Source organism: Odocoileus virginianus, chromosome 3 (assembly GCF_023699985.2).
Source record: "Odocoileus virginianus isolate 20LAN1187 ecotype Illinois chromosome 3, Ovbor_1.2, whole genome shotgun sequence".
Lineage (NCBI taxonomy): Eukaryota > Metazoa > Chordata > Mammalia > Artiodactyla > Cervidae > Odocoileus > Odocoileus virginianus.
This window is the reverse complement of record NC_069676.1, coordinates 98,925,487-98,946,615: the sequence shown is the minus strand read 5'-3', so window position 1 is coordinate 98,946,615 and position 21,129 is coordinate 98,925,487.

The window sequence follows — 21,129 nt, the reverse complement described above, 5'->3', positions numbered from 1 at the left end:
ATGGACTGAAGCCTACTAGGCTCTTCTGCCCATGAAATTCTCCAGGCAAGAATACTGGAGTGCATTGCCATTCCTTTCTCCAGGGGCTCTTCCAAATCTAGAGATTGAAAGAGGGTCTCCTGCATTGCAGGTAGATTCTTTACCAGCTAATCCACCAGGGAAGCTCACCTATCAACCTGTTTATGTGTGTGTATGTTTAGTCATTTAATGCTCAGGCAATAGAAGAATGTTTCAGGCTCATCTTGCCTATTTTCTGCTCCAGTCCTAAAATAAGCCATTTCTCCAAGGGAGCCTTGGTGCTTTAGTCTGGAGGATGGTATAGACATTGCAGTCAGAGCTAGGACTGGAGTCCTGACTAATCATTTTTGATAGAAAAGTCCTTTGAAAAATATCTAGGCTGAGTTGTGTTAGACTTTTCAAAGTGCTGTAGAATAATCAATGAAGTCATTCACTGTCCTAGGTAAAATTCTGACAGAATTTCAAATATTTAGTTATATTTACATCATAAAATTTGTACATGTAAGAAGTTGGACATAAAATCAGATTATCATTGAATAACTAAGAATATCATATGCAAATGACAGTAAATAATAGAGAAGTAATAGATAAGAAACTTGGCACTAAACCCCACCTTAGTTTTTATTGCTCTTGGTAAATAAACATAGTCCAGTCAAGAGGCCAAAAGAGAATAAAAGCTTAGGCAGCACTTGAAGCAGGGTAGGTATATTCATCACCAAAAGGAATTACTCAACTTCCCAGGCCCTGGGATATTGAGTATGAGGATGTTAAAAGCTGTTGTGCACTATTCAGGAAACGACACGGGCTGAGTGTGATATAATGAAAGCGTGAAAAATGACGGGAGAAAACTAACCTGATCCCCATTAAGGATGCATGTGTGCATGTTAAATCACTTCAGTTGTCTCCAACCCTTTGTGAACCCATGGACTGTAGCCCACCAGGCTCTTCTGTCCATGGGATTCTCCAGGCAAGAGTACTAGAGTGTGTTACCATGACCTTCTCCAGGGGATCTTCCTGACCAAGGACTGAACCCATGTCTCTTACATCTCCTGCATCGGCAGGCAGGTTCTTTACCACTAGTGTCACCTGAGAAGACCACCGTTAAGGATAATCTTTATTAAAAAATGCTATAATATGTTCAACTTTCAGAGAGTGTCATATCATAAGGAATAAGGGTATAGTTTTGTAGGGTTTTTGCAGAAAGATAAGAAGTTACATAAGTTTTGGGAATTGTTTAAACAGTTCTTGGAAGAGAGAGATTATTCTTGCACTTTAGAAACTGATGGCTAAGCAATTTAAATTTAACAAAATTGATAGAAGAAAGAGAGCCTAATGTCACATGAGGACTACCATAAGGGAAGGGAGGAGCCGTTTAAGTGACTGAGAATGTAAGAGTCATAGTGAAAATCTTCAATCATTTAGTGTGCTTTGCTTGATTATATTAGGCATCAGTGCTCTTCAGCTTACAGTAAATACAATTATTGCACCCTCCCATACATTACTTTTATTGACTTCAATGCTTCAAGTTAAATATAATAAGAACACTGTATCAGAGGATCATATACTTCTATACATTTTTCAGAATGCTCCTTTTCTATATAAGGTCCTAAATAAATATTTTGTGAAAAAATAAGCATTTAAAGTACAATATTTATGATTTATAATTAAAGAGCCTTATACTTATCATTAAGAACCCCCACAATATAGAATTAGGCAAAATTGATATCCTCTATCCTTCCTCTCTATTTCTATTCCCACACTCACATATTCTCCAGGGATGGTGATTATTAGTATATTTGCATATCTAAAATATATATGACAGGAATACTGCTAGCTACAATCTATTGAGTTGACCCAGGCAATGGGATAAGTATTTTCCATATTTATTCAATCTTACTTTTATAAAGCACTTTAAAATGGTATTATTATTATTTCCATAATAACATAAAAAGAAATAATATAACAAAAAGAAGGAATATGGTACTTACACTGTCAGTAAGTACTGATGTGATATCAGGCTGCTTTACTAATATCTGCAGTTGGTATGTGCCAGTTTGGAGTTCCCCATCTCACCTGCTAGCACCAGTGGGCGCTCTGCCCTGGGGAGAGTCCCGCTAGCTTCTGTGCCTCTGCTGGGGCCTCTCAGCCAGCCAATCAATGGCCCCGACCACCAGCGCCCACGGCATACACAGTCCATGTGCAGCCCTGCTCCCGTCCCTCCACAGCTGCCACCAATCCACCAAAACACAGGGCAGCCCACCCAAGGGGCCCCAGCTGAGCGTCTGACTTTGCCCAGGCAGCGCTGTTCTGGGCCTCAGAGGACGTCTTCTAAATAAAGTCACTCCCTTAAGACTGGGAGTTAATTGATATGCCTAATACATAGAAACAAAAACAAAAAAAATCACCAAAATGAAGAGAGCAATGTGTTCCATCTGCAAGAATAAAATAAAACTACAGAAAAATAACTAAGTAGAATGGAGACACAATGAGAATCATACTTACAGAGCAGCACAATGAAAAAATTAAAGAAGTGAAGACACCACAATGCAACTTTGGGACAATATTAAACACCGTATCATGTGCATTTTAGGTACCCCAGGAGAAAAGAAAGAAAAAGTGTCAGAAAAAAGTATCTGAAGAAATAACAGTAGAATATTTCTTGAACCTGGGGAAGGAAAAAGACATCTATGCCCATGAGGCACAAAGAGTTCTAAATAGGATAAATCCAAAGAGATATACACCGAGACACATTATGATAGAAAATGGCAAATGTTAATAAAAAAGAAAAAATCCTAGAAGAAGCAAGAGCAAAATGACTAATGTAGAAGAAAAACCTCATAAGGCAATGAGCAGAATTTTTCAGCAGAAACTTTCCAAGCCAGAAGAAAGTGCCATGACATAGTTTAAGTACTGAAAGAAAAAAAAAAAAAATGCCAAGAAGAAGCCTCTCCACAGAAAGGTTATCATTCAGAATTGAAGGAGATGCCAAGAGTTTTACAGGTAAAAGAAGGTAAAAGCTTTAATCACCACTAAACTGTCCCTGTTAGAAGTATTAAAGGGATTTATTCATAAAGTAAATTTCATTAGTTAATAACAAGATCATTTACAAAGTAAAACTCTCACTGAAAAAGGTAAGTATATATTGGGTTGGTCAAAAAGTCTGTTCAGTTTTGTCCATAATGTACAATGTAAAAACCCAAACAAACTTTTTGGCCAATCCAGTAATAAAGGTCACTCACTTATAAAGGAAGCATACAGGTTAAAAGACAAAAGTAAGAAAAAGAAACTACAATTAAGAATAATAATTTAAGGAATGCATAAAATTAAAAATGGTAAAATGTGGCATCAAAACTATAAAATATGAGGGGGTGGTGGAGTAAAATATGAAGTTTTGGAATGTGTCTGTATCTAAATTGCTGCCAACTTAACACAGGCCTACTACTTATAGGATGTCATATGCAACCCTCATGGTAACCACGAGGAATTAACTTACAGTAAATACACAAAGTAAATGAAAAAGGAATATAAATATAGCACTAAAGAAACTACCAAATGCAAGAAGAAGAAGAAAAGTACAGAGAACAGCCTTAAAAATATCCAAATGATACATAAAAATTGGCGATAAATCCATGCCCATCAATAATCATTTTAAATGTAAATGGAATAAATGCTCCAATTGAAAGACACAGAGTGACTGAGTGGATTAGAAAAATAACATCTATCAGGAAACAAAAACAGGACCCATCTATATGCTGCCTGCAGGAGACTCAGTTAGAAAGATGAGTGGACTGAATGTGAGCAGATGGGAAAAGGAGCTCCAAACAAATCATAACAAAAAGAAAAAGTTGGGGCGATATTTATATCAGTCAAAACAGACTTTAACATAAGACTTAAAACATACTTCATTTTTAGAAATTTTTTGAAAAAATCTAGAAACAAACGAAAATAGAAATGTAATATAGCAAAATCCATTGGATGGCAGCAAAAACAATCCTAAGTGTCAGGTCACAGCAATACAGGCATACCTCAAGAAACAAAACAAATCCCAAATAAACAATCTAACTTAACACTTAAGAACTATAAAACAGAACATGTAAAAGCCCAAAATTATAAGAAGGTAGGATAACAGAGATCCATGCAAAAATAAATGAAAAAGAGATTAAGAAAATAGAAAAGATCAATAAAACTAAGAGCTGGTTCTTGTAAGATAAAATTGACAAGCATTTCACTAACTCATCATAAAAAAAGAGAGAAAACAAATATAATCAGAGATGAAAGGGAAGTTTCAGCTTATACCACAGGTAGGCAAAGGTTCATAAGAGACGACTATGTAAACTATATACCAATGAATTGGACAATCTAGAAGAAATGGATAAATTACTAAAAACATACCATCTTCTCAGACTGAACCTTAATGATGTAGAAAATCTGAATAGAACAATTACCAGTAGGAGATTAAACCAGTAATCAAAACTCTTAGAAAAAAAAAGCCCAGGACCAGATGGCTTCACTGACATATTCTACAATACATTCAGAGAAGATTTAATATCTATCCTTCATAAGTCTTCCAACAAACTGAAGACAGGAAATCTTCCATACATATATTACAAAGCCACTACTACAAGAGATCAAAATTAAGCAAGGACAACACAAAAAAAGAAAAATACAAGTGATATTACTGATGAACAAACATGCAAAGTTCTTCAACAAAATGTTCAGATCAGTTCAGTTCAGTCGCTAAGTCGTGTCCGACTCTTGCGAACCCATGAACCACAGCACGCCAGGCCTCCCTGTCCATCACCAACTCCCAGAACTTGTTCAAACTCATGTCCCTCGAGTCGGTGATGCCATCCAAACATCTCATCTTCTGTCATCCCCTTCTCCTCCTGCCCTCAACCTTTCCCAGCATTAGGGTCTTTTCCAATGAGTCAATCTTTGCATCAGGTGGCCAAAGTATTGGAGTTTCAGCTCCACCATCAGTCCTTCCAATGAACACCCAGGACTGATCTCCTTTAGGATGGACTGGTTGGATCTCCTCACAGGCCAAGGGACTCTCGAGAGTCTTCTCTAACACCACAGTTCAAAAGTATCAATTCATCGGCACTCAGCTTTCTTCACAGTCCAACTCTCACATCCATACATGACCACTGGAAAAACCATAGCTTTGAACTTTTGCTGGACCTTTGCTGGCAAAGTAATGTCTCTGCTTTTTAATATGCTGTCTAGGTTGGTCATAACTTTCCTTCCAAGGAGTAAGCATCTTTTAATTTCATGGCTGCAATCACCAATCTGCAGTGATTTGGGAGCCCAGAAAAATAAAGTCTAATAATGTTTCCACTGCTTCCCCATCTATTTCCCATGAAGTGATAGGATAGATGCCATGATTTTAGTTTATTGAATGTTGAGTTTTAAGCCAACTTTTTCACTCTCCTCTTTCACTTTCATCAAGAGGCTCTTTAGTTCCTCTTCACTTTCTGCCATAAGGGTGGTGTCATCTGCATAGCTGAGGTGATTGATATTTCTCCCAGCAATCTTGATTCCAGCTTGTGCTTCTTCCAGCCCAGCATTTCTCATGATGTACTCTGCATATAAGTTAAATAAGCAGGGTGACAATATATAGCCTTGACATACTCCTTTTCCTATTTGGAACTAGTCTGTTGTTCCATGTCCAGTTCTAACTGTTGCTTCCTGACCTCTATACAGGTTTCTCAAGAGGCAGGTCAGGTGGTCTGGTATTCCCATCTCTTTCAGAATTTTCCACAGTTTATTGTGAGCAAAGCAAATTCAAAAATGCATTAAAAATGTCATAGACCATGATCAAGTAGGATTTATTCCAGGGAAACAAGGATGATTTAACATCCAGAAACTAATTAAAATGATCATTTACATTTTAAAAATAAGGGATACAAATCATCTGATCATCATAACAGATGAGAAAATGCTTTTGATAAAATTCAGCATTCACTTACACTAAAAACTGAACAGAGCAGGTATAGAGGGAATGCATCTCAGCATAGTAAATGTGATATATGACAAGCCCACAACTAAAAGCCTATTTAATAATGAAACGCTGAAAACTTTAATATTTTTTTTTCATATTTGGTTTTTTTTCCCATTTATTTTTATTAGCTGCAGGCTAATTACTTTACAATATTGTAGGTTTTTGCCATACATTGACATGAATCAGCCATGGATTTACATGTGTTCCCCATTCCGATCCCCCCTCCCACCTCCACCCCACCTGATCCCTCTGGGTCTTCCCAGTGCACCAGCCCTGAGCACTTGTTTCATGCATCCAACCTGGGCTGGTGATCTCTTTCACACTTGATAGTATACTTGTTTCAATGCTGTTCTCTCAGAACATCCCACCCTTGCCTTCTCCCACAGAGTCCAAAAGTCTGTTCTGTACATCTGTGTCTCTTTTTCTGTTTTGCATATAGGGTTATCGTTACCATCTTTCTAAATTCCAAATATATGCGTTAGTATACTGTATTGGTCTTTATCTTTCTGGCTTACTTCACTCTGTATAATGGGCTCCAGTTTCATCCATCTCATTAGAACTGATTCAAATGAATTCTTTTTAATGGCTGAGTAATATTCCATGGTGTATATGTGCCACAGCTTCCTTATCCATTCATCTGCTCATGGGCATCTAAGATATCAATCTAGCCACTTTTCTTCAGCAAAGTATTGGAAGTATTAGAGCAATTAGGCAAGAAAAATAAAGAACATATAAACTGGAAAGGAAGAAGTAAGAATGTCACTGATTGCAGATTATATGACATATATAGAAAACCCTAAATACTCCATCAAAAAACATTTAAATCTATAGAATGAATTCAGCAAAGTCACATGATGCAAAATAAATATACAGAAATCTGTGGCATTTCTATACACTAATAAAAACTATTATAAAGAAAAATAAATAATCCCATTTACAGCTGCATCAGAAACAATAAAATACTTAGGAATAAATTTAACCAAGGAGGTGAAAAATCTGTATACTGAAAACTATAACACGTTCATAAAAGACACTCAAAAGGACACAAACAAATGGAAAGATACTCCAGGATCATGGATTGAAAAAATCAATAATATTGTTAAAATGTCAATATTGCTTAAAACAATCTACAGGTTTATGCAATCTCTATCAAAACTCCAATATCATATTTCACAGAACTAAAAGAAACATTTTAAAATTTGTACAGAACCATGAAGGAACCATTTAGCCATAAAAATTCTGAGAAAGAAGAACAATGTTGGAGGTATTCTCTCCTCTCATTTCAAACTATACTAAAAAGCTACAGTAAGCAAACTGTATGGTTCTGGCACAAAAACAGATTCGCAGACCTATAGTACAGATTTGAGAGCCCAGAAATAAACATATATATGGAAAACTAATTTATGACAAAGGCATAAAGAACATATAAGGGAGAAATATTAGTTTTACAATAAATGGTGTTGGAAAATTAATAACCATACAGAAAAGAATGATACTAGTTCAGTAACTTACCATATGCAGAAATAAACTCACAATGTTTTAAAGACTTGAATGTAAGACATAAAACCATAAAATTTTTTACAAGAAAACTTAAGCAGTACCTTCATTGTCACTGGTATGAGCAATACTTTTGTGTACCTGACTCCAAAGTGAAGGAAAACAAAAGCCAAAATAAACAAATGGGAATCCATCAAGCAAAAAGCTTCTGTACAACAAGGGAAAACACATCACGATAAAAAGACAACTTACTGAATGGGAGAAGATATTTGTAAACCATATGTTTGTTAACAGGTTAACATCCAAAACATATTAAAAAAAACTCGTATATTCAATAACAAAAATTAAACCATCCAACTGAAAACATAAGCAGAGGACAGGAATAGACATTTTTCCAAAGACAGTAAAAAGGCACATGAATAGATGTTCAACATCATTAATTATTAGGAAAATGCAAATCAAAAGCACTATGAGGTATCACCTCTCACCTGTTGCAAAGGCAATTTTTAAAAAGACAAGCAGAAACAAATTTTGGAGATGATGTAAAGAAAAAAGAACCCTCAAACACTGCTTGGTGGGACTAAACGTTGGTGTGATATACAGCAATTAGATTTGTGGTATGGATGGCAATTAGACTTGTAGTATACATACAGATGTCAAAAATTATAATGCTATACACTGACACATATAATACTACTAGTTATTATTTTAAAGAATATGATACTCGCTTAATGTGTCACATCAAAGTAGGGCCTCAGTACCTATTCTTAACATAATACTAATATCCATTCCAATTTTTAAATTTTTCCACACACAACTTGCTTTCATTGCTAAGTAATAAATGTTATATCTCTTTCTATACTAGAATAAAAAGATAATTCTGATACTTTTGAATAGTTGCACAAAACTGTTTTGTGAAGGCATGGAGATTTACTAAATCACAATTTTATTGGCACACATAAATGATAAGTTTTCAGTGAAAATCTTTGTACGTATATTTCTATACTATTTTCTGCAATAACTTCAGGATAAATTTGTAGAACTAGAAATACTTAAGGAGTTTCAGCATTTGTAAGATTACATCAATTTATACATGCAGTTTTTCTGGAAGAGTAATGTGTTCCCCTTCAAACAGTTGACAACAAAACTAATTATCAAAGTTTGATCAACAGCAATCTGATAGTTGAATAGTCTTGTTATTATAAGTGATTTTGATTGTACTTTCATTTGTTAACAGACCACTCACCTTCTTTAGCTATTAACTGCCCCTTCATGCGCATTGGCTATGTTTGTACTAGATCTAACTCGTTTTCTTACTGTAAAAATTTCGCAGTGTAATAAGAGCATTAGCATTTATATGTCAGAAGTTTAAGTTTCAGTTCAGTTCATTTCAGCCACCCAGTTGTGTCCGACTCTTTGTGACCCCATGGACTGCAGCACGCGAGTCTTCCCTGTCCATCACCAACTCCCAGAGCTTGTTCAAACTCACGCCCCTCAAGTCTGTGATGCCATCCAACCATCTCATCTTCTGTCATCCTCTTCTCCTCCTGCCTTCCATCTTTCCCAGCATCAGGGTGTAAGTTTACTGTTCTCTGTTGTTTACTGTTGCCAATTATATTTTTACTTTCTCTGGGTGTTCACTTATTTCCATATAATTATCAGCATTTCATATAGTGAAATTTATCAAAATTTTCATTTTTTTATTCTTTAATTTTATATACTTAGACCTTACCCAGTCTATGCGCATAGGATATATCCACACATTTTATATAATTGTCATTCCATTTTTTAAAAAAAAATTTTTTCAACTCTTTTATTCATTTATAATTTATTCTGTTGCAGTCTTTTTTTAGCCCATTGGCCCCAGCAATTGCTTGAGTAGTGTCTCTTTCCTTCACTGATTTCAATTACTTCTACATAATATATTAAGGGCTTCACAGGTGATGCTAGTGGTAAAGAACTCACTTGCCACTGCAGGAGACATAAGAGATTCCTGGGTGGGGAAGATCCCCTGGCGGAGGACAGGCAACCTACTTCAGAATCCTTGCCTGGAGAATCCCATAGACAGAAGAGCCTGGCTGGCTACAGTCCATGGGTGGCACAGAGTCAGACAAGACTGAAGTGACCTAGCATTCATGCAATATATTATATATTCATGATATAATTCGGAGAAGGCAATGGCAACCCACTCCAGTACTCTTGCCTGGAAAATCCCATGGACGGAGGAGCCTGGTAGGCTGCAGACCATGGGGTTGCGAAGAGTCGGACACAACTGAGTGACTTCACTTTTCACTTTCATGCATTTTGAGAAGGAAATGGCAACCCACTCCAGTGTTCTTGCCTGGAGAATCCCAGGGACGGTGGAGACTGGTGGGCTGCCATCTATGGGGTCGCACAGAGTCGGACACGACTGAAGTGACTTAGCAGCAGCAGCAGCATGATGTCATTTAAAATAGAAACAAATACAGTATAAATGTTATGGTGTTCATAGTGCTGCATTCATCTACATTTTTGAAATACAAGGGATACTTCACTTTCAGAAAAGCGAAGCTCCACATGAAACTTTTGCTAGGGGACCAAGAATTTAGAACTTTGCAAACAGTGAAATCCATGCCATTTTTTAAAAAGATTAGAAACACATGAGGAAAGAATATAAGCATAATTCTCAGACTTTAAAAGTTGTACGTTCTACCCTCTTCAGTGTATACAGAGAAATATCCTTTGCTTTTCTACATCCTTTTGGGCGTCTGTATGCAAAACAAGCTAGGGGCATTTCCTGTGATGCAGTCTTAACACTGCTTGTTCTTTCATATTCATCAAGCAAAGCTACTTATAAGTATCCTAGATCTATGGCCCATGTTGCTATCAGAGAAAGCAAAATAGAAATATCAAATCCCCACTACAAAACACTGAAGCTAAACATACCTAAATATTACTGGATAGTAACATCATTGCCTACCTGGTCATGAATTCTGTGTGATTTTTTGATTCACTTTATTTATAGTCTATCTAGAGTCTTTCTCTTGGAGTTTAGAAAAGTTACACAATACACTCTTTATTTAAATGTAACATGGGTCAAAAAAAAAAAAAAACTGAGAGGAAAAATTCAAAGCCCCTCTGACTTTCTATAGAGAAATTTGGGGGATTAGGCATAAAAAATGTATCTAATTCAAGCAGCATGACCCTTATCTCAATAAGCTGTACGTTAGACATGGAACTGATGCTTTTCTAAATGGATGAAAACCTCCAGCCCCCAAAGTTTATATGATTTTCTCATGCTTCTGCAGAAGCTAAGCCATAATTTCTGAGTTCATATCATGCATGCCACCATCAGTCTCTCTGTTTACAGGCATAAATGGCAGGCTTATTTGTTTCTTTTTAGATGTAGTGCCCCTTGGAGTATGAATGTGTATATACACAAATCAGAAAAAAAGAGAGTATGACAGAATTCTAGAGGGCAATATTTAATTTTGCCTTAAAAATGAGCTCTCACCTATTTCTCATACTGAAAATGAAGCCTGTAATTTCCCAAAGGTGTGCAGTGGGAAATAGATAATATAAGGAAATTCATCAGTGGATTTTTCTCCTTAAACTAAAAATGTGGACACAAAAAGAAAGATTGTTTCTGCCAGTCATGGCAGCATTTAGGAAAGCATGGAGCAAGGTCTTAATAGCGAGGCTGAACTTAAACAAAGAAACCATTACAAATTCAATAAATGCACTGCTTTCTCGGGTTCAAGTGCGATGGAAAGATGGAAACACATAGATAATGAGTGAATCAAAGGGACAGTGGTTGTGTTTTCCCCCTCACCTCTCACCAATGTGAGCTCAATTTTATTCCTAAGTAAAGAAAAGGGCATCAAAAAGCAAGAATAAAAAATAAATAAATAAATAAATAAAAACAACAGTGAACTCTGATCAGATATGTTCTCTGTATCTTTATTTATTTAGTGGGTGACTTCTGTGTAGATAACAAGGATATTTATTATTTATCATTATTTTTCACTGTACCTTATAACAAGTACTGAGTAGTATCCAAAAAATAAAAGAACAAATTAGATATGATTACAAATAGCAAGCTAATATATGTGATTTTATTTAAAGAAAACATAACTAAAAGATCAACTCCTGCGTTAATCTGGCTATACTGCAGCCACTTGCCAGTATTTTTAACTTAACTTCTTTATCAACAGTACTTTACCTCATTTCTATTTATTCTTAACATTCCTCTTTGTAAGGAATCTGAATTTCTTTTCATCTTTAAAAATTTGAAATTTCTCTCTAATGACAATATATAATAATTAAGCATGTGTAAAATAGGGAATCTATATCTTGAAATTCCATTGCATATACATTCCATTTTACTGTTCTTGCAGTGAATTATGAGTTTTCTACTTAAAAGTAATGAAAGTTACATAGCAACATTGAAAGTAGAAGAGACGCCTTAAGATATTCTATCATCTAATTCATTCTTCTACTCCTGCTGCAAATAAATCTGTCACATGGCTAAACTGCAGCTCAAATATTAGATGAGTCATTCCACATATTAAGATTAGACAGATTCACTGAACTGGGAATTCAGAGCAGGGACAGGCAAAGCACAGACTGGAAGTTTGATGAACCAGACTGCAATAGGTAAAGATATGGTGAAAGATGATTCAAATAAACACCTGCTCTGCAGATGACTGGGACTCCAAAATTCTAGTAAAATCAGATCAAACACACTGCAAAGTTATTTAGGCTGCTATTTTTAAATAACCTTTGGAAGACTGGAACATAGCTAAGGGTCATAAAGAAAACTATAGGCTTCGCTTACCAATTTGGGCATTTGGAAAGAAAACATGATTGGATAATTCTACAAATTCTTTTCAGAGTGAAGGGGTCTGATAAATACCATAACTTCATGAGGCATAGCACCTATTTTTACCACTTTTATTCAGTGTAGGGAAATTTCTTAAAATGAGAAGTAAGACTCAACATCCATCTTAATCTCTGTGTATTTCTGGACTCTGCCCTTTATGGCATAATAATAACTTTAGAGTACATAGAATAGACCACCCGACTGTCAAGAATGCACACAAAAGTAGCTTGAGATAATAATGTGGAATTTCAATATTAGAGAATTAACTGGATTTTCTTCCTGGAATTAAAAAAAAATCCTCTAACATATTCCCTCTGAATCCTGGATAATCAGACTAGTTATCTAACTGATTAGATAATAAAAATATTGATTAGATATATCAAATATATTGATTAAATAATCAATAAGCCTGGATAATCAATTAAATGGGTTTTAATTACAAATGAGTTTCTAAAAGGAAGTTAATTCGGCTTACGCTGAATCCCTGTCGTTTTGATTGACTCCAAAATTGGCTTAAGATGGGAGGACAGTCAGGCTTGAAGTCCTTTCATACCTGCTGCTCCTGCTGTTACACCCTGCAGCTCATCAGGCAAAGACCAAGCAGACAAGGCTACTGCCTGCAGCTCTCAGCAAGCTGGACAGGCTATATGCGTGCCCGGTGAGAGACTACTGTGGTCTATTCCCCTCACTGATGTCCACTCTGGAACCCTTGACTCACCGCAGTATTACTATACATTTGGTCACAGACTTGCTGACTCTAGCTTCCTAAGTCAGCAGTGTTCTATAAAAAATATTGGAGATATCTAATGCATTCAGGGGTTGAACCATCAAAAACACACAAAAAAGCTATCAAAGTTTAACATGACATAAATGAATTCAACACAGAAACAGAAGGAAGAGTATTGGATATGAGATATAATTTTCTGCATTTGTTAGGAAATTTATAATTTAGATAAAGTATTTCATGAATTTTGGTAACTTTAAAAAAGTAAATCACTAATTTTGAAAGCATTTTATGTTGTAACTTAAGAGACAAGACATATTCAATAGTTAAAAGATTTGTTTTTCCCCAAGCTATTTTTTCCCACAGGAATTTTTAATGTAGCAAAAGAATATCTGGATCCCATCAATGATAGTAATTTGATTAAAGGTGATCTCAGTGAATAATGAGCCTATATCTAAATCCAAAATGGAGTTTAAGACCATTCAACTTGAGCATTTCTGATGTGTTCAGTTTTATTCCCATTCCTGGTAAAAATGGGTCTGGGGCTCATTTTGCTATTTTTGACAACATACTTTTATTTGATAACATTTCAAGTCACTTGTGTACAATAACAAGAGAACAGAAACCACTTAATTGTAAGTGAAGACTTACTTGCTGCTGTTTAATAAAAATATCTTCTCTCTCTATAACTAGAACAAGATTATTATAGTGATAACACAGCTTTTATGTAACTTGAATATTTTTAAAGATTCATGAAAAACATACTCATGTTAAAAATTAAAAGAGTATAAAAGGAAGGGGAGGGGTAACACAGAAGTGAGAAGGTGGGTGTACAACCTACTGGGTGTAAGATAGACTCAAGGCAACAGGGGGAATATAGTCAATGCTTTGTAATAACTGAATGGAGGCGGGTACGCTCAGTCGCTCCAGTCGTGTCCAGCTCTGTGAGACTCTATGGGCTGTAGCCCACCAGGCGCCTCTGTCCCTGGGATTCCCCAGGCAAGAACAGTGGAGTGGGTTGCCATGCCCCAGGGGATCTTCCCCAACCAGAGATCGAACTCATGTGTGCCTGCATCTCCTATAATACAGGAGGATTCTTTACCCACTGAGCCACCTGGGAAGACCAACTGAATGAAAGGTAGCCTTCAAAAATTGGATTAAAAATTAGAAAAAAAATTAAAAGAGTCCAAAATGAAATACAGTAAAATATGAGTCTTATGGGAGTTCCACTTCCCACAGATACACTCGCTCTGTGTGTGTGTTTTGGGGGGGGGTGGCGGTGGTATTTTTTCACATAATTACATGAGTAGAGAATTAACTAATGGAAAATAAAAAATAGCCTACATGAAAACACACCTCTTTCACAACTACATATAAGAAATAGATAAAATTTTTACCTATTAGAGAATGCATACTAAATTTGACAATAATAGGACTTAGGAAGAATGCAGGAAAGCAGAAACTCCTAAGGCTATTGCAAGTTAATAATGTGGCACTAGCAATATTTTAAGCACGTGCAATTTGACCAGTTTCTTTTTCCTTAATGACTTGCAAGTGACCACTATCTAAAATAAATGACTGATATTCCTGTAGGTTTCTGGGTGTCAGTTTTTTTCCAATTTATAATTTGTCTTTCGACTGTGTCTTCAATATTGATTTTGCAGGTAAATTTCAATTTTTATCACTTTATGTCATCAAATTAATTGGTTCTCCTTTAAGTCTTAGTTTTTGTCTAGCTTTAAAAGGGTTTCTTTCATAAGAAAGACAGACTTACTCTTGATTTATTTTTGCTGTTTTATGTGTGTTTTTGTTTATTGGTTTTTTCCATTTTTTACTATAAAATATTAACCATAAACTAAAGTATAAAGACTTGTAAAATAGCCTACATATGATTTTTACAAATGTTAATGTTTTGCTGTTTTAGCTTTATGTATTTTTTCTTTGATTAACTATTTTAAGTTAAAAATAACATGATATTTTACCCAATTTATATAAATACTCCAGCATGCATACCTAGAAAACATAAGCACAGACACTGTTTTATAAGAATTTCAAACATTCAGGTATAGATCATTTTTCCTTCTTTCTTCATTTTTATACAATTTTTGAAGGTTCATTTCCACTTACAGTTATTACAAAATATCATCTACATTCCTGTGTTGTGCAGTACATCCTTGAGCCTATCATACAGTATTTATCATTCTGTCTGACTTATCTCTAGCATAATGTCCTCCAAGTCCGTCTGTGTTGCTACAAATGACAAAATGTCATTCGTTTTTATTGGTTAGTAGCACTCCATTGTATGCTTGTGTGTACACTTATGTACACTATAGCCTCTTTATCCATTTATCTGTTTACAGACACTGAAGCTGTTTCCATGCCTTAGCAAAGTAAATAATACTGCTATGAACACTGGGGTCATGTATCTTTTGAATTAGTGTTTTGGTTTTTTTGTGTTTTTTTTGATATATTGCCAGGAGAGAAATTTCTGGGATATATGGTAGTAGTGGTTTTATTTTTTTGAGAAACCTCCATGTTTTCCATAATGACTGCACCAATTTATATCCCCACTGGCAGTGTAAAGGGTTCCCTTTTCTCAACACTCTTGCCAACATTTGTTGTTTGTAGAAGACTATTTAAGTGAATTATCAAAACTGGTTTTAGAAAGATTTCTACAAGAAAAAAAATGAGACAAAAAGTTACCGCAATTTTTAACAGATTATTTTAAAGGTAAGCCTTTTGAAATCCATAGCCAATTGGCCCACCATATACTTATATTTTCTGACCTAGTTTAACAATGAAGGATGTATGCTTTTTGAAAAATAAATGCCTTTGATAGGTTAACAATTTTGAGATATTAACTGTTTTGCAATAATCAGACTCAGTCTGGCTAATCAGTGTTTTTGTGTAATAAAAGAAAAAAACTTCTGCAGACCTCCTGGATAAATGTCTCTTTTCCATTGAGTATACACCGATGGCAAAGACTTTGAAGAGTTGCTAAACATATATCATGAGAAGGATTGTCATAAACAGACAAATTCATAATAATTAATGGAAGTAATAGATAGACTCCTCAATTACTGCATTCAACACAGAAGTATTATTCAAGTGTGAAATTAAAAGAAAAAAAGTTTCTAAGTCACAATGTAGTATTTATATATATATATGCATATATATATATATATATTTTGATTTCTGAAAGAAATCTGTTAAGTGCCAATGATTTTAAATGGTCCTAAAAGAGCTAAAATACACAACAACATTTAAAGTACTGGTAGATTCCTCTTTCTTTTTCCCTTTTGACATCCAATTCATATACACCTCAAATTCACATTTTTAGAACTCATTTTCAGCACATTCTCTTATTTATTTTAGCCCATATTTATGATACCCTGAAATGGTAGCCTAATGTACATCAAAAAATATAACAAACTGGACTCACTGCTTTTACCTATGTGCATTTTCTTCTCTTTTTTCTTTATGTCAATAATCTTCCCAATCACCCTTGATTCAGAACTAAGGCCCAGTGGGGCTGGGGTTTTAAAGTTACTTCTCATGGAGCTCCTGCTAAAGCTGTCATATTTTAATTTTAAAAATACAATGTTCAGTGTATGTGTTTTAGTCTTTGATCACTTTCATTATATTATCTCTTTTATTCATATATATATAGAAATGTACTTTCATCAAAGAAAGAGGTGAAAAAATTTATAAAGTGGGACAAATATACATACATGTATTATATATATAATATATATACATAATACAAACAATAAATTCTTCACGTATCATAGCTTAAAAAAGAGACAAATAATTTTATACCTAAAGCTAAATGGTGATGTCTCTTCATAATAAGGGTTTTACAGGTAGTTCAAAAAGAAATGGGAGGAAAGTCCACTGACTGGTAACAGTAAGTATAATAAAAAGTAACATTTTACCATTACTTTACGCTTCATTCACTGATTAGGACAGATAATGGTTTACGATGTTAGAGAAACAAGGCAGAAAAATGAGAAGTATAATAACAGAAAAATATCTTCCTCTTATAGAATGCCAGATATGCCACTTCCATGCTGCCTAAATATTTTGGCTTGGTTTTTTAAAATTTCAAACTCTATTTAAATTGTATTTCAAACACAAAAATATTAAAATATTGTCAATGTGACTTCAACAAATTCACTCTCTCTCTAACTTGTAAGCATTTGAATCTAACTTGAACTTGATAAAATCTTTCCTAGGCTCTATCAATCTCACATCAAAAATAATTTACCTTAGTTTCAGTAAGTTTTGACAAGAAATTTATATTCAAATTAGAATATAATATCGTTATAATATTTCAAATATTAACACAAAGTTTCTAAACATATAAATGTAGCTTCTTCTGGATTTAGAGCAGACAGTAGTTCAATCCTAGTGATTACTTAAAAAAAATACATTATTTTACATAATAGTGTTTTGCAAAGTATATTGTATACAGTGCCAGTTCTATCACATCAGAGGCTACTGTAATGCAATATCAGGGAGTATTACGGTAAAAATATTTACAGGATAATTTAAGCTGGTATCTTTATTGCAGAACATCTCTGAATCCTTGATGCTATAATTTCAAAAAGGGCAAAATGGTATACCACATTGCAAACGTTTTGACCATAGTTGCTTCAAGAAGAATCTTGCAGAAACAGTATTTTAAAGCACAAATTTTGGCAGACACTGAAGTGTTTTGCTGAGGATTTTTTATAAATATTAGGTAATTTTTTTTGAAAGTTGCTGAAACAAGAAATCTTTATTTTTTAATGAAGCATAATGCACATGGTAGTTTGCATCTCTTAATCCTCTAGCCCTATCTTGCCCCTTCTTCCTTTCTCTTTCCTCACTGGTGACCACTAGTTTGTTCTCAATATATGAGTCTGTTTCTATTTTGTTATATACAGTCATTTATTTTATTTGTTGTTTTCCACATATAAATGATAACATCCAGTCTTTCTCTGTCTGACGTATTTCACTAAGCATAATGCTTTTATAATTTTTTATAAATATTAGGTAATTTTTTAAAATAAATACCTGTATCCTAATATATTTAAATTTTGTATTTGTGATTTAATATGAACAGGGGCCTAAGGAAGACTGCTTAGCATAAAAATGAGTAGTCAAAGGGGACAGATTTCTACTTTTAATTTTCATTCTATTATTATCATGTGTATAGGTTTTCAGTGAATCACTTAAACCATTCTTAATATCCCAATAAACTATGAAAATAAATGATATAACACAAATGACTTTTGAGAACGTCACATAAGCATGGTCTTAATTGAGTATTATTGGAGATGTTTCTCAGGAAGAAGTGAACTTTTTCATAGAAACTGATTTTCTAAAGTCAGTATATGTTCAAAGTATCTTATTGACCCACTGCAGGAAATAATGTATTTAATTTAATGCAGGCATTTGGCAGTCATTTTTAATTGCTTCTATTCAATGGCACATCTGCAGAATAATTGGCTGGTAATAAATATACCATTCAGAAAAATGAGAGATGGGACTGAAAAATCAAACCCATTTCTTTGGTTTAAGGTCTACTTGGGAGGTTAGTACCTCTCAAACTTGAATGCATATAATGGTTCCCCTGGGGTCTTTTTAAAATAATTTCCTGGGCCTCACTTTCTCCAGAATATCTACACATTAGGACTGACACTGGTCCATGAAACTGATTTTTTCCAAATGCCCCAGGTCATTTTAAACTTCTGACCCATGGCCATGCCTTGTCAAATAGGAGATTAGGTGAATCTCACAGACTTGCCTGATCACTTCCTTCTACTACAGAAATGGCTACATTCTCTCAGTTGACCAGATTTTAGTAGCATTGGTATTATAATTTTGTCTCAGGGCAGATTCATCCAAGAATAAAGAATAGTACTCATACTTTTTCTAGAAATATAAAACATTTCAATAATGCTAGAGGTTAAAAAGAAATAAAATGCATCATAAATGTACCATATTATTTACCGATGACCAACATACTGAGACATTAGGCTAAAGAAATTTTTCTCCTCAGGTATGCTTCTCAAGAAAACAAAACTTCGAATTGTAGTCTCAGCAACAAATTACAATCTATTTTCGCATTTAGTTACATGTATTCATTCAACAGCTATTAGATATCACTGATTCAATGAAAACAAGTTTGAGCAAGCTCTGGGAGATGGTGAAGGACTGGGAAGCCTGGTGTGCTGTAGTCCATGGGGTTGCAAAGACTTGGACACGACTGAGTGACTGAACAACGCCATGCTTCATGCTAGATACAAATATTCAGATAAAACATATCCACCTTCAAGTTATTTCTGTCAATTGACTCAGGATTCCATGTCTGCTCTATATTCAGGCACTTTGAAATCAGCTAAGTGGTGACTGATGAAATTTTTATATAATTAATATACATTTTATAATTGAATCTATATTTGCCTATACAGTTTTGATTTTTCAGCTTTAATATGCTATTTTTATGTATAATTCTTAGAGAAATACTAATGTTTTAGTATTCTTTTCTTTACAATTATTGACCATTTTTGTTCAGGAATCTGCCTAAAAGTCACTAAATTGTCCTTTTTTCCAACTGAGCTACAGAGACAGATCTTGATTTCAAGAGGCAACTGTGTTATGTTACCTGTCTTTCACTAAGGCAGTGTAGACCTGATTTTTATGTTTTGATTTAGAAATAAGTATTTAAAGAAGACCTATTAACTTCTAAGAAATAGGAAATTCCATGGATAATAGACTGCTTTAACCATTATAAAATCACATTTATCCACAATTAAATTCACATATCTTGACTTTTTATATATCCACCGTTATTTATAGGTTCAATTCAGTTGAGTTCAGTTGCTTAGTCGTGTCCAACTCTTTGCGACCCCATGAATCACAGCACGCCAGGCCTCCCTGTCCATCACCAACTCTTGGAGTTTACTCAAACTCATGTCCATCGAGTCGGTGATGCCATCCAACCATCTCATTCTCTGTCATCCCCTTCTCCTCCTGCTCCCAATCCTTCCCAGCATTAGGGTCTTTTCCAATGAGTCAACTCTTTGCATGAGGTGGCCAAAGTATTGGAGTTTCAGCTTTAGCATCAGTCCTTCCAATGAACACCCAGAACTGATTTCCTTTAGGATGGACTGGTGTGATCTCCTTGCAGTCCAAGGGACTCTCAAGAGTCTTCTCCAACACCACAGTTCAAAAGCATCGTAGACAGATATAAAGGGACAGACTGACATAATAGAAGCTATTTTAATACTGCCAGCCTATACTTTCCACGTATTTCAATAATAAGCTTCAGTTATTTGTGGAGAATTTTTCTCACCTTTGTAGATATACTTACTAGCTAACTTCCATGAAATTATTAATTATAGCTTTGAGTTGCATTAAAAATTTAAAAAGTATACATATGTATATACTTAGATGGAAACATAGTGTATATAAACACATACATATGTGTATGTGTGTGTATTTGTAAACTGAGAAATTATCCATATAAGATTGCTTTCTTCATTCATTAACCATTCATCACAGACTATTGACTCTGGGTAAGGAAATGTACAAGAAAAATGGTGGCAAAAAGAAATATCACTTACTTGATTAGAGTTATTCAATTCTTTTTCAGGAATGCATTTCAAATACCTAAACCAATCAAACAAAATTTCTAATCTGTGTGTTTCAAGAAGGCTTTATGAGTTTTCTAATTTACTAACCAATAACATACAGAGTTTCTATAGCAACTGTGTTAAGAACACAGCACTTGTGTTCCAGCACTTGGAAAAAAGAGAAATGCTCCACAGGTACTCAAATACATTTGAGAAATTAGATAATAACCTGTCTGTCGGTGAGTAGCATACCACAACATGCACAAAAGTAGAACTTCACATTGTCTTTCCTAGAGAACGATTATACCTACATGTATATCTATACCTGTGTTTACATACAAATCCATTTTAAAGAAATTAGCCAGAAAATTGTACCTTATGGCAAACTGCATTTATTACTAAATAA